The sequence below is a fragment of the Sander lucioperca genome, chromosome 8, assembly GCF_008315115.2.
Source record: "Sander lucioperca isolate FBNREF2018 chromosome 8, SLUC_FBN_1.2, whole genome shotgun sequence".
Classification (NCBI taxonomy): domain Eukaryota; kingdom Metazoa; phylum Chordata; class Actinopteri; order Perciformes; family Percidae; genus Sander; species Sander lucioperca.
This window is the reverse complement of record NC_050180.1, coordinates 12,475,181-12,488,509: the sequence shown is the minus strand read 5'-3', so window position 1 is coordinate 12,488,509 and position 13,329 is coordinate 12,475,181. Positions and strand designations below refer to the sequence as shown.

The following is a 13,329-nucleotide window of genomic DNA, read 5'->3' as shown; positions in this document are numbered from 1 at the left end:
TGTCAATGAGTGTGTCTGTTACCTGGCAGTGAGCAGTGAGAGCCAGTGAATGGTGTGACCCTGTGGCGACTTTGATCACCTCCTCCCCTGTCAAAGACTTGATACACAGAGGCTGGAGTCTGGACACACACAAACACACACTGTAACAGCTTGTCTACATTGGAGGCGTTTCAGCTGCGTTTTTATCCAACATGCATGTCTGCACAGGCCACATAACGGCTTGAATTTCACTAGCACTGCTTACACCTAAACACAACCCAAAGTGTATTTTTAGTATACGCACGTTTTACATACTACTACAGTGACTATCTGACTGTGCTAACATGCTGCTCATATTACACAGATTGGGTAGACATTGTGTAAGAGTTATAAGTCTAGTCTTGTGTATTTCATTTCTTTGTGACTTTTAAAGTAAGTGCATTTCACGGAATTTATTTTCTTATCTTGTCATGTAAAGTAAGTACTATCACACAATTACAGCATTAATATAATAATTAATATATAATAATTTAATAATTTATTTTTAAATGTGTTAATGACGTTATACTCATCGACTTGTGCTTCTTATGTAACACAAGTCGTGTATTTACATTTAAAGTCTAACTAATTAACTGTCTTTGATTAAGTGATTTTCCCAAAGGGCCCTATTTTAACGATCTAAGCGCACGGCGTGAAGCCCCTGGCGCGGGTGCATTTAGGGTGTGTCCAAATCCACTTTTGCTAGTTTAATGGAGGAAAAAAGGGTCCGTGCGCCAGGCGCATGGTTCAAAAGGGTTGTACTTAGTGTCTTCATTAATTCATAGGTGTGTTTTGGGCGTAACGTGCAATAAACCAATCAGAGTCCCCATTCCCTTTAAAAGCCAGGCGCGTTTGTACCTTGGCGCACTGCTATTATGATGGCAAATATTTCACATTGTATTTTTATTTTTAATCTTTTGCATGTTTGTGTACTGCTGTGTGTCCCTGTGTGTGTAACAAGCATAGTGTGCGCGTGCTGTACACGAGCCTAGGTGCATTTTACTAATGCGCTGTTAAATAACAATGAAATGCTGCGCTACTGACTTTAGACCAGGTTTTTGTTGGTCAATGGCGCGATCACTTTCCGCTGCCTCAAGATAGCAATATGCCAAGAATTCACCTGAACACACCTCCCTGTAAGACCAGCATGCCCATGGGCGCACAGATGGGCACAGGTGCATTTGCTATTTTAATGTTGTAGCTGCTGGACGGGAAATTATGGTCGGTCTTAAATTAGCAAAGACACTTGTGTTGGCCTATAAGCGTATGTGTGTACTTGTGTGTCCACACCTAGCGAGCTGATCTCCGTGGCCCAGTTGCCCCTCAGACCCGCGGCCCCAGCTCCACACTTCTGTCTCCAGAGATGGCAGCCCATCTCCAGCCTCCTCCGCTGCATTAACAACCTGGGACCAACAAGCAGAGGATGGCCTGTAGGCACAAGACCGCAGTTGCCGTGGAGACCCTGAAAGAAAAACACATGATCTAATGGTAAAGTCCTGGTAACAGTGTTGTTTCAACCAACTGAACCATCACCTACTAGTTACATTTAAGCGTCTGTCAAGACTGCAAAAGCCTTTCATCCGTCATACGTAACAGCAGCCACTACAAACAGAGGAAATAGATGATGTGTCTCAAACTACAACATGACGAAGGAAATATAAGACATGAACAGAAATCTATATAAGTGTCACATATAACAAGTATAACATGAGTCTGTAGCTGGTCTGTGTTGCCTTATCTCCACAAACAACGTGCACCAGAGTTCACATACAATTTTCTCACCAGCCCAAATAAACGTTTGTTTATACCAAACAGGTTTGGTATGAACACGCTCTAATAATCTAGTGAGCTCCTAGCATCCCAACATGAGATGAGTTGTGTGGAAGATAATGAAGTTGTTCAGCCACACGGGCTAACAAAGGTTATACATTATTTACTGCTATCCAATATCTAATAAATACATAAAGCTTTTGGGGACTACTAAAACTGAAAAAGGTCTATATGGGGGATGGTTTTAAGATCTGTGTTGAAGGATGAGGGACTTTCATTCTGACACTAATGAAACTCTGGGCAAACCAAAAAACAAGAAGTTAGTCTGCTGCGGTGCGTCTGCTAATCACAATTTCCCTAAAAGGTCCAACCATGTATTTTGTGGCACTATCGATACACTTCATACATTCTCCTGTGGATATATAAAGTGTAAAGAGATGATGTAATGATGATCTGAGCTGTGACATCAGATGCAGGAAAACCCATTATTGTTCAGTGTGTCAAAGTGAAAAGCAAACACAGGCAGACATTGTATTGTGTGTTTCTGTTGGAGATAAAACGTGTACTCTTGTTCCTTGTTAGCCAGGCTGCAACTTCACAGAGACAACCCATTTCAGTGATTCTGGGGATATTGTTTACTTCATTGGTACCAGATTATTTATGTGTATTTATGTATATGTGTATTTGTGTCTGTGATGGCACATTCAAATCTCACTTACACTTAAGGTACACTTAGTATGAAGCTTGAACCAGTTAGCTTAGCCTAGCACAAAAACTGAAAACAGGGCGAAACAGTTAGCCTGTCTCTGTCTAAAGTTAAAAAAATACAATATAACAGGAACTCTAAAGCTAGCTAAAGCATGTTAATTAGCTCATGGCTAACTATTTCTTGGTGAACAACCTCTTCCAGTCTTTATGCTGAGCTAAGCTAATGGGCCCCTGGTTCCATACTCAAGCCAGGTTTATGGTTGCCGCGGTGTTGCCGGAGTGAGGTGCGCAAGCCATAAAACTACGGCTGTCGTTTCCAGCGCGGAGGCTTTGTTGCGCCACATGGTCGTGCACCTCTGAATTTCTGTAACCCGGCGCACGCTGGGCTTTCAGTTCAACATGGTCGGCTGGGAAGACTGGCCGAGCATGTTTGCCTGTACAAACATCTGTACGATTCTTTATGTACAGACCACAGGGAGTCAAACAGCCTTCAATCTGTGGTCAGAGAGAGAGAGACACCACACCGGGAAAAGAAGAAGCATTTTGCAGGAGTGTGGAAAAACATGAGAAATCGCTTTGTCAAAGCTCTATTTTTTTCAGTGCCGCACGACAAAGCAGAAACAGGAAGCATGGACGAGTTCGAGGGCAAGCTTTCCGAGTAAGTGTGCCAATAGCAACTGCATTCTGACTTGTACCTGATGCCAGGACTCTCAGAGTGACTGCAAGTCTCTCTTGTAAACTTACTGGGTTAAGATGAGACTTTTATGGTGAATGAAAGGCTTGATCCGACGAAGTAGGTCATCGAATCGTTGCGCAGACATTCTCAAGTATTCAAAGTGCTTCTCTTCGTCTATCATCCTCATTTGTTTCACGAGGATATCGAATTCACCATATTTATGTCTGGCGTTATTCAAAGGACGAACATTCCACCTTCTTTTTCTTCGTTTCTTTGCAAGCAGGCTCAAAAGCAGCTGTTCTTTCTCAATCATTGACTCCCAATATCATCTTAGCCACTGTTGACATTGACATCCAGCTTGCTGCCAATTCTGCCATTGTTTACCTACTTCTTCTAGTCCGTAGAAATAGCAAAGTCGGTAGCCTTTGCGTTACGACACTTCTGTTCAGGAGAAGACTGCAACTAGTGTCGCGACCACCACGCACGGGTATAAACAGTTACGCCGCTCCCATGACGTCACACTGTCGCGCGAGTGGGAATGCGGGAATGGCGAGTATAATGAATGCTTTAGGCCCCAGGACATCAATCTTCTCATCTAACTCTTGGCAATAAAGTAAATATTTCCCAAACGTGCTGTCAAGTGGTTCACACCCTACCATTCTTACCACGGGTGGGTATTCCAGGCAGGGAGCGTCTCCTGTTTGTTGCTGCTCTGCCCTTCTGGTTTATATTTGTGAGACTGGAGCTTTTCTGCCCCTGCAGGGTCTGCTTCTCCGCCTCCAGACAAAGCCGAACTTCTTCCAAACACACTGGGGAGGAGGAGTACGCCACGGCCACTCCACTGCATAGGAAAGCAAATACACTCTGAGTCTGTTGGTATGTGGAACACAGATAAACACTATCGGTGTTAACTTTCTAAAGTTAAGCTTGACTTTTTGTTATTTTCACAGTGATTAAACGGAGGTGAAGTGGAATCACTTGAATAAAATGAAGATCAACAAAAATAGCACTACAAATTTTCTCTCTGGAGTGAAAACTTATCAACATTACTTTTTTTATTATTGAAAACACTGATGAATTGCACTGCCTAAAATTCTTAACCAAAGTGCCACATTATCAACTACTGAAAACGTGGTCTTACTTGTTGTTTTGACTCTTGATTGGCGAGTCTTCTTTGTAACTGGAAGTCAACAGATCCGTGGAAGGAGTTGAGGAAACACAGCTGTCATCTGGAGAGAACAAGGGCAGGAGAGAAGGAATACAAACATTTTAGGAGAAAGAAAATAGAGTGACGGGCAAACAGCTATGAAGAAATAAACAAATAAACCAACCTCAAAACAAAGGCATAAGGAACAAAACTGAATAACCAACCTGAAGTGTAACTGCTCAGTGAGTCGGTATCTCCCGGCCCGGTGGTGTGGCGCATCTCGAATGAGTGACTAGAGAGTTTCTGAAGGAGGTTCTGAAGCTCTATCTCGTCAGGGAAAGCAGAGTTCTTATTGGCTTCCCAGCCTGACAGGGGATGAGACTTGGGGCTGCCATCTGTGTCAGTGATGGCAGCCTGAACTGAACTGAAATAGAAAAAGTTTAAATGCAAAAACATAAAAATGTAGGCATAAAAAAAGAGACCCATAAGTTATGTAATACCGTACTGTTTAGTGTTAGATTTGCCATTTTCAGAAAATGGACATGAACCGGCTGCAGAGCCAGGGCTGCTTCCAGCTGACCTTCCCCGAGACTGGAACTTTCGTCTGGGGCATCTTCTTCTGGGAGAGGTCTGGGAATGCAAACCAAACAGGGGCATCAACCAGGCCTAAAATAGCTGAACCTCTAAAATGAGCATAGATACTTAACCGTAAACATTTTTTACAGCGTCTAGATTTTGTAATTTTATATCTTTCTGGTACAACAGTACATTAGGTCTGCCCAAACATATTCCTTTCTTTAATTTCTCCTTTTTGGAGTACAGTTACCTCGCCTGTCATGACTTCATTCAGCTCCACCCCCAGGGGACAGTAGTGACCAGCATCAACTGCAAATGGCTCCTCCCTTTCTGTCACTGAATAGTGAGGCGACCGACCCCGCTCCCTCATCTCCATCTCAGTGAGATTCTGGCTATTCTGTGGAGGTAAACTGCGAACCAGGGCCAGGCTGTGGTAGGCACCACAAGCCACCTGTGGGAAATAAATAGAGATGGTGTTTCTGGAAACAGAACATAGTATTCTTTGTAATTTAAATATGGCAATGAATATATCAGGAAGAGAAACTACCTGAATGACATGTCTGCCTGCCAAGTGCTCCACCTGTGGCAGAGATAGAAATAATACAAATGTGTTTATTAAATTTATATACAGTTTTTTCAAGTTCTCACATGTAAACACATACCAAAACGCTATTGATTCTCCACCAATCAGTGCAAACATTTAGGGCGTTTTCACACCTGAAAGTCCGAACCAAGGTTCATGTTTTTGTGAGTTTTTTCAACTGACTGCTGCTCTCCCCTACTGACTGCTGCTCTCCCCTGCTGACTGCTGCTCTCCCCTGCTGACTGCTGCTCTCCCCTGCTGACTGCTGCTCTCCCCTGCTGACTGCTGCTCTCCCCTGCTGACTGCTGCTCTCCCCTGCTGACTGCTGCTCTCCCCTACTGACTGCTGCTCTCCTCTACTGACTGCTGCTCTCCCCTACTGACTGCTGCTCTCCCCTGCTGACTGCTGCTCTCCCCTACTGACTGCTGCTCTCCCCTGCTGACTGCTGCTCTCCCCTACTGACTGCTGCTCTCCCCTAATGACTGCTGCTCTCCCCTACTGACTGCTGCTCTCCCCTACTGCCGCGGCTCTTTTTGTTTTGTTGTGATGTTGAGAAGCGAGACACAGGAACTTTCTTTCTGCAGCATTTATTCAGAGACAAACGGAAACCTACACTGTACATTTACTACCACTTAACAAGTAAACTGCTGATGTATTCTCTGCTCTGATAGCCGACAGCTGTCTGCTCTGAGTGCATTCACCGTCACACACTCTCTCATGTAGCCTACACACTAAGCACCAAGCTATTCCTTAAAGGAGCTTCCCCGGTCTTGTAACACAAGGAGAGCCTGCCAGAGCTTCTTGTATTTGGTCCGAAAGTCCGAACCATCCAAAAAATGCTTTCACACTATAAACGAACCGGACCAATTTGGTCCGGACCGAGACCACCTTTTTTTATCAGACCAAAATTTGGTCCGGACCGAGACCACCTTTTTTTATCGGACCAAAATTTGGTCTTTTGATCCGGACCGTGGTCCGGGGGAGGTTTCACACCTGTAATTTTGGTTTGGATCAAACTGAAATGTCCGAAAAGTCCGGACCAAATGAGGTAGGAGTGAAAACGCCCTTAGTAAATATTTAACAATAGTATAAACATTGGTTGAGTCAATGGTTTTCATTCTGACTGAATTTTGAATGATGAAATTCAATGAGCTTTAAAACAAATGACCTTCTGTGGTCTCCAAACAGGGAAGGTGTTGGTGACCAAGCCAAGCTGGCAGCCGCTACCCCACGCCCACACCTCGTTCTGGGCCGACAAAGCCAAGCTGTGCTCCCGTCCAAGAGCCAGGTCCACCACCCGAACCACTGCTGGAGGAACAACCTCACTGTCCACCACTGTGACCAGGCAAGGCTCTGGAACTAACACAGGATTTCTTTTTTTTTTTTTTTTTACATAGTTTGCCCGACATGTATTAACTGATAAATACCAAATGACTAAATTAGAGAAAAGAAAATGTAAAATAGATACAGTAAGAGCAATGACAGAAGAAAAAAGTAAGTCTGGGCAAACAGTGGGTAGGATGGACAAACAATCGATGGAATGTGGGAAGAAAAGACGTATGGAAGTTAGGAAGTAAGGTGTTGACCAACCTGTGATGTTTGTGATTGTGCCCCTCTCGGTCAGCCCACACTGTCCTGCAGTGTTCTCCCCCCACATGTAGACATTGCCCTGCTCGCTCAGCGCACCGCAGTGGAAACCACCAGCAGCCACACGGACCACCGTCTTCCCCAGCAGAGAGACCTCCAGCACCGGAGCAGACACCGGGATGCTCACATCCCTCCACAACAGCTCTCCAAAAGAATACACCTGTCCACCTGGAAGACAGCAACAACTGAGTGGAATTCTGACTTAAAGATGCCTATTGACCCAAATTTTCCCAAGAGGATGAATAAAGTATATATCTGTCTATCTATCTGTTAGAAGTAGCAGCTTAGGGTAAAAGCATTTAGTTGTTTAAAAATGTATGGAAGGAATATTATTGTTGAAGATGTAATGATGTAACCACAGCAGAGTTCAGAGCAGGAACTTTGTTACAATCCCCAGATACAGATACACACAGAAAAAAAGTATCCCTTTCCAATACTGGTGAGACAACATCATATATATCAAATATAATTTTCACTACGTTGAGAATAATAATTTAAAATCAGAAAACGATTATGCGTGTAATAGTATTGAATCATTACACAGGCCTGCTTTCTCACACACTCCACTACCCTGTGTCAGCAGGAGTCCATGGTGTTCTCCCAGGGTGGCCTGCAGGACAGGCCTGGAGAGGAGCACTCTCTCTGGACAGAGTTGCGCACTGGGGCCCGCTGACTGCCAGATGTGGAGCAGTCCTTGCTCTGGAGGCGTGGGGGCCGGCTCATCTGCAGGGCTGCAATAATGCATGCCAATGAATCAATAACATTAGCCTGAAATGGGCCTTAAATTTTGACATAACCTGAACTAAAAGGCTAAATACATTATGTCCAAACCCAAACCAGCTGAATACCAGGTAAACCTGGCAACCACCATCCAGTTCCAGAAACCACCTGAGATTGTAAATGTATTGTGGTTTAGTGACACAAACATTCTCTTAAAGTTGGATTAAATTCCGACTCATTTATCTGTCGACTGATACTTGTTTGTTCAGCACCTGCAGGTCCTAACATGCAGTTATGTTTTGAGGGAGAACATCTTTAAGTGACTCACTCACACTCAACTGGACAAAAATATATTAAAGAATTGCAATGGAAAGGCACAAACACTGGCCAGACACTCTTTTGACATGGGCATCATATTTAACCATCTTTATGTAGTTTGTCACATGTAAAGCACTTAGAACTGAACTAATGGTATTAAAGTTGCTATATACCCTTATTTAAGTTTAACTGAAAGATCAGTGGTCTCACACTTAAAGGAAACACAATTTGGCATCTTGCTTCAGTATTCAACATGTTTCCAGTGGAGGTTGCTGGGGAGATATAACGAGGACAGGGGCTGCACTAATGTGTGTGTGTGTGTGTGTGTGTGTGTGTGTGTGTGTGTGTGTGTGTGTGTGTGTGTGTGTGTGTGTGTGTGTGTGTGTGTGTGTGTATGTGTGTGTGTTACCTCTCATCTCTGTTCTCCATCACTTCAGACTCTCCATTCCACGGGACAGTGAAGGCATCTTTATTAACATTTTTCCAAAGCTCTTGACTTCCGTTCACCCTCAACAATAAACCAGTTCACAGGAGCATGAATAATCCTCTGTACTGTTTTGACACCTCTTTGATTCATCTGGCTTCAAGTGCTTGTTCTTTCTAAAACACCTGTTTGTAAAAAGAAAGATTACAAAAATATATACAGTATTTTGAAAGTGAGGCATGTGCAATAAAGGCAGGTCTCAGAATCAGAACATTCTTCATTACGTTTGCAGTTACAAATGCAACTTCAAGGGCTACAGCAGTGACTGTCAAGAGAGGATAAGCTTACTGTATATTTCATTTTAGTGTGCTACGGAAATCAACAGTGAATTCTAAAACTTGCTTGACATTGGTAATCCATCATAGTGAATATTGAGTCACCTTATCAGTGATACATTAATTCATGTATATTGCAAACGTATGGTTGTTATATAATAATCTTGTTTGACAAAATAAGACTCGAGGTCTACTTACTATATCTTTTTCAGAGGTTTTGAAATGCATCTTACGGTCTTCATCAGTTAGCTCAGAGACCTTGATTTAAGATTATTTTTTGTCAAACTACTGACGTTCATTCCAAGTTGAAGAGTGAACTTGTGTGATACTGATTTCAGTCATGAGCTAGCTAGTTTGTAATGGTTCCACAGGGAGCAGGAGTGGTTACTTTTGATCTTTGCTGGATTCTGCTGACAAGTCACAACAACTCCTTACCCAGTAAAACTATTTGAGTTTTGTGTTATTGTTGCTCCATGCTCCTTACGTGCTTTACATTAAAAGCCATAACGTTAATGTTATATTACCTCGTATAATTGGAAACATACATCACATCAACACAGAACTAGTAATTACTCTAGAGTTAACATAAAGTTACCTATCAATTTACACAGAGATTAACGTTAACGTTAGCTAATTAACAGCAGACATGTTCTGTCACCGAGTGAAAAGAGACTGTCTATTCTTGATTGTCATATCTTGCCAAGTATACATTCGTCAATATTTAACATATAGCGAAATTAACTCCCCCCTTAAATAAAACATAAAGGTAGTTTATAAAATAAGTGAGGTAAAGCTAGTACACTGAAGTTGGTTAGCTTAATGCTACCGCTGCTACAGAAGCTAACGTTAACTAAACTTACCAACTGCCAGGTTTAACTCGGGAGAAAATCGCGGAGATGTGTGAATGAGTCCGGATAACTGTGTGTAGCTGCCACGGCAGAAACACTGAGCTATGACATTTTTTTATTCCAATCAGTGCTGCACAGTGAAAGCAGAAGTTGCCTGACAGTTGTGTGTTGTTGATGGGAGCCACCTCTCCGATGGCAGCCGGGCAGGGACAAACACTGCGGCGGTGCCACACCTGTTGCTGCGGTATGCAACTAAATCACGCAAGGAGGTTCAACTCTTTTACATTTCCAGACAGAACTGCAGTCTGGCTGCCAGCGCCAGCATGTCCTTTTCACATAGGATAGGCCTAACGTTACAGTTATCCGTACCTTCTTTGAACGGCATCTGACAACATTTGCATGCCCTAGAATAATATAAGTATTGGATAAAAGATGAGTTCATGAATACATTAGGTGTAAAACAAAACCACAAGTCGGTTAAATACTCTTTTGTTTGTTTGTTTTGACAGCAATCTACCAAGCTAACAATGTTAGCAAACTGGATGAATAGTTAGCTGTTTTTTCATGTGGTACTTAAAGCCAAAACGATTTTTATCGTACTAAAATGTAACAATATCCACTGTAATACTCAAAATGTACTTCTTAAAACTACATGTAAATATCAAATAATTCTCCAAAATGTGCAACTGTTATGTGTTACAGTAAGACAATAGGCCCAGCTAAGGTCAAACTACTTTGTAAAAAATATGATCAAATTGACAATGTATGTGAAATGTAAAAAAAAAAAAAAAAAAGAAAAACAGTCAAATATGCCAGCAAAAAAATACCAGAAACTAGAGTCCAGGTGGGGGTATTGCACCAAGCAGGATTACCCAGCTAGCCAGTTACTATAACTTTTAAAATGGCATGCAGCAACTTCTCTGAACCTTTGTTAATAAATAACCATTATCGATACTTATGACTAATTGACACCTAATATATTCAAGTTTAGTTTTACAAATCCAGATTCAAAACATTAAAACTATAGTCCCTAAGACCTAAACCTGTCCTAAACAAAAGTGGCTGCCTGATGAATGCATTGCCTAGCATGCCTTCACATGGGTCAGTAAAAAATGATTCCTTTCCTTTTATAGCCCAAATTCTTTCTAGTTTCAATAGTTACCTACACAAAATGGCAAACAAGTAATTTAACTACTTGAATCATTATGCATAATGAATGTACTTGCACAATGTTAGTTAAACTACTAGTTTAACTCCATGTAGTTCACTACTGCCCAACACTGTGTGTGCATGTATGTGAGAGCAGGATGGGTTCCTCAGCTGTATGTTGGAACAGCAGAGGTCTCCCTCCTTTGAGCTGCAAAAGCAGCATTAGCTACACCTGCCCTTTTCAGGCTCAGATTGCTGCCCAGTTGTTAGGCACCTGGACCTACAAGAGGTACGACCACACCAATGACACATTTACACTTACCAGGGTTTAAAATGTAGCCTGTACAAAGTAAGCCTGTGAAAAATGTTCTTGGATATATATAACATAAGATAACAAAGGATTTTTTGCATAACATGTTATTTCAAAGGTTGAATTTTTTATGTGATGATGTTCAGTTGTTTTACAAAGTTTCTAAAGCAGGACATCTTGTTTTAAGTTCTGTTTTTATTAAAATTGTCCTTTTATTATGCAGAGATGGTGTGCAGTCCTCGACAGAAAATGACTACAAAAAGTTTTCCATGGATCTGGTGTCGGGTTCAGTGAGTCAGCCTCTGGAGAAATACCTAAAGGTAAGTGAAACATCTGCTCATTTGCTCCCCTACATTTTAGTGTGATTTCATTACAGCTGACTCACACACCACCAATGCTCAAAAAGGGAGTGTTTGTCTAAGAGTGACTGATATATTACCAAGTATAAAATTATTTAAACTAAAACATGCTTTCTGCTGTTCTCAGTTGCAGGAGACCCAGTTGGAGTATCAGAGATCATCACAGCAGTGGTCCTTCTTGACCCTGACAAGGTGAATCATATCACAAATGTAAAAATGTCTTTCAACAGTCCTCAATCGTATTACCTTATGGTTCCAAAACCCTTGGCAATCTACAACTTTTCAGTGATGGAGTTCTGGACTCTCTAAGCTGAACCACAGTTTGTTAGGCTATCAAGCCACGTGTCTCATCATGTTATCTACAATTTTACTCCCCTTCTCACTTCCACACTATATATTGTATAATTACATTAATAGATATACACAGTGTGTCTATGTATACTATATGTGTCTATGTATACTGTATATATATATATATCTTATATATCTTTCACTGCTACATCCTTTTTTTCCTTTTCCTTTCTTTTCACCCATGTTCGTGATCAGCTCTTGTTTGCCGTTTTAGTGTTTTCTATATAAAAGTGTTCAGCAGGTTTTGGCTCTGACTTTTACTGCCTGCAGTAAAACAGGCGGAAAAAATGAAAAAAGGAACAAGGGCAGGGAATCCAGAGAAAGAGTGTCTACATTTTTGCCTTCTTAGAGCTTAAACACAAGACATTAAAGGATCACAACTGCTGGCAGTAGCTTCTGGGTTCTTAAATGCAGCATGTGCTCCTTTTTCTGCCTAATCTAATATTCAGTTTTCACCACACAAACATCTTAGTGTTGTGAAGTTTAGCTCTTTAAAGACACACTGTTGATGTCATTGTTGTTCATGTTCTATTTTCAAACCATTAGCATCATATTGGATTATTGTAAATCACCAGTCCCTTAGTTAAAAACTCTCACCGTAACTTCAACCCACCACATCAGCTGACTTTTGAAGTTAACTTGTGTTTTCAATTGTATTTCTATGCAACCATAACGTAACGTTGGCAATAATCTGCATTTTACTCAAACAAGTTTACGTCTCTGCACAGTCGTCAAACTGTACAGAAAAGAGAGGAAATTACCGCTGACTAGGAGACAGTCAAAAAACACTATATCATTTGTAGTAATTGGCAAAGCACTGGTGTAGTCCTTAAAATAAAGAAGTGGGCTGCATGACCATGCAACAAGCTACTGAATAAGTCCTACTTGCAATCGTCATATTTGTTGCAGTTTATAGTTAATGAAAAATCTGACTTAACCTGCTATTTCAGAACAAATTGTGATCTTCTATTTTCAACAAAAAAAAACACCGCTCCCAATCTTTCTGAACCCCATATTATCCCCGATCGTTACATGCATGCGTGTACACACACACACACACACACACACACACACACACACACACACACACACACACACACACACACACACACACACACACACAGTAACCCCATGTCGTGACCTGAGCAGCCAGTATTTCCCTGTCCAAACCCTCATAAACTTCTACTGCTGCTGGAAACAACACAACCTGGATTTACTAGACTGCAGAGGCTGTTAGAGAGAGAGTGTGTGTGTGTGTGTGGGTGTGTGTGTGTGTGTGTGTGTGTGTGTGTGTGTGTGAGTGAGTGAGAAACCATACAGGATTGCAGCCAGGCCACAGAGACACAGCAAGCCTGAGAGAGTGGTTTGATTGACCACAATGTCGTGAGGA

At 41.8% G+C, this 13,329-nt stretch overlaps 1 pseudogene; it reads right to left on the bottom strand.

Moving 5' to 3' along the window:
* The window catches only part of LOC116037719, a 31,666-nt pseudogene extending 21,629 nt beyond the window's left edge, over positions 1-10,037 (bottom strand).
* Positions 10,038-13,329: the final 3,292 nt, after the last annotated feature.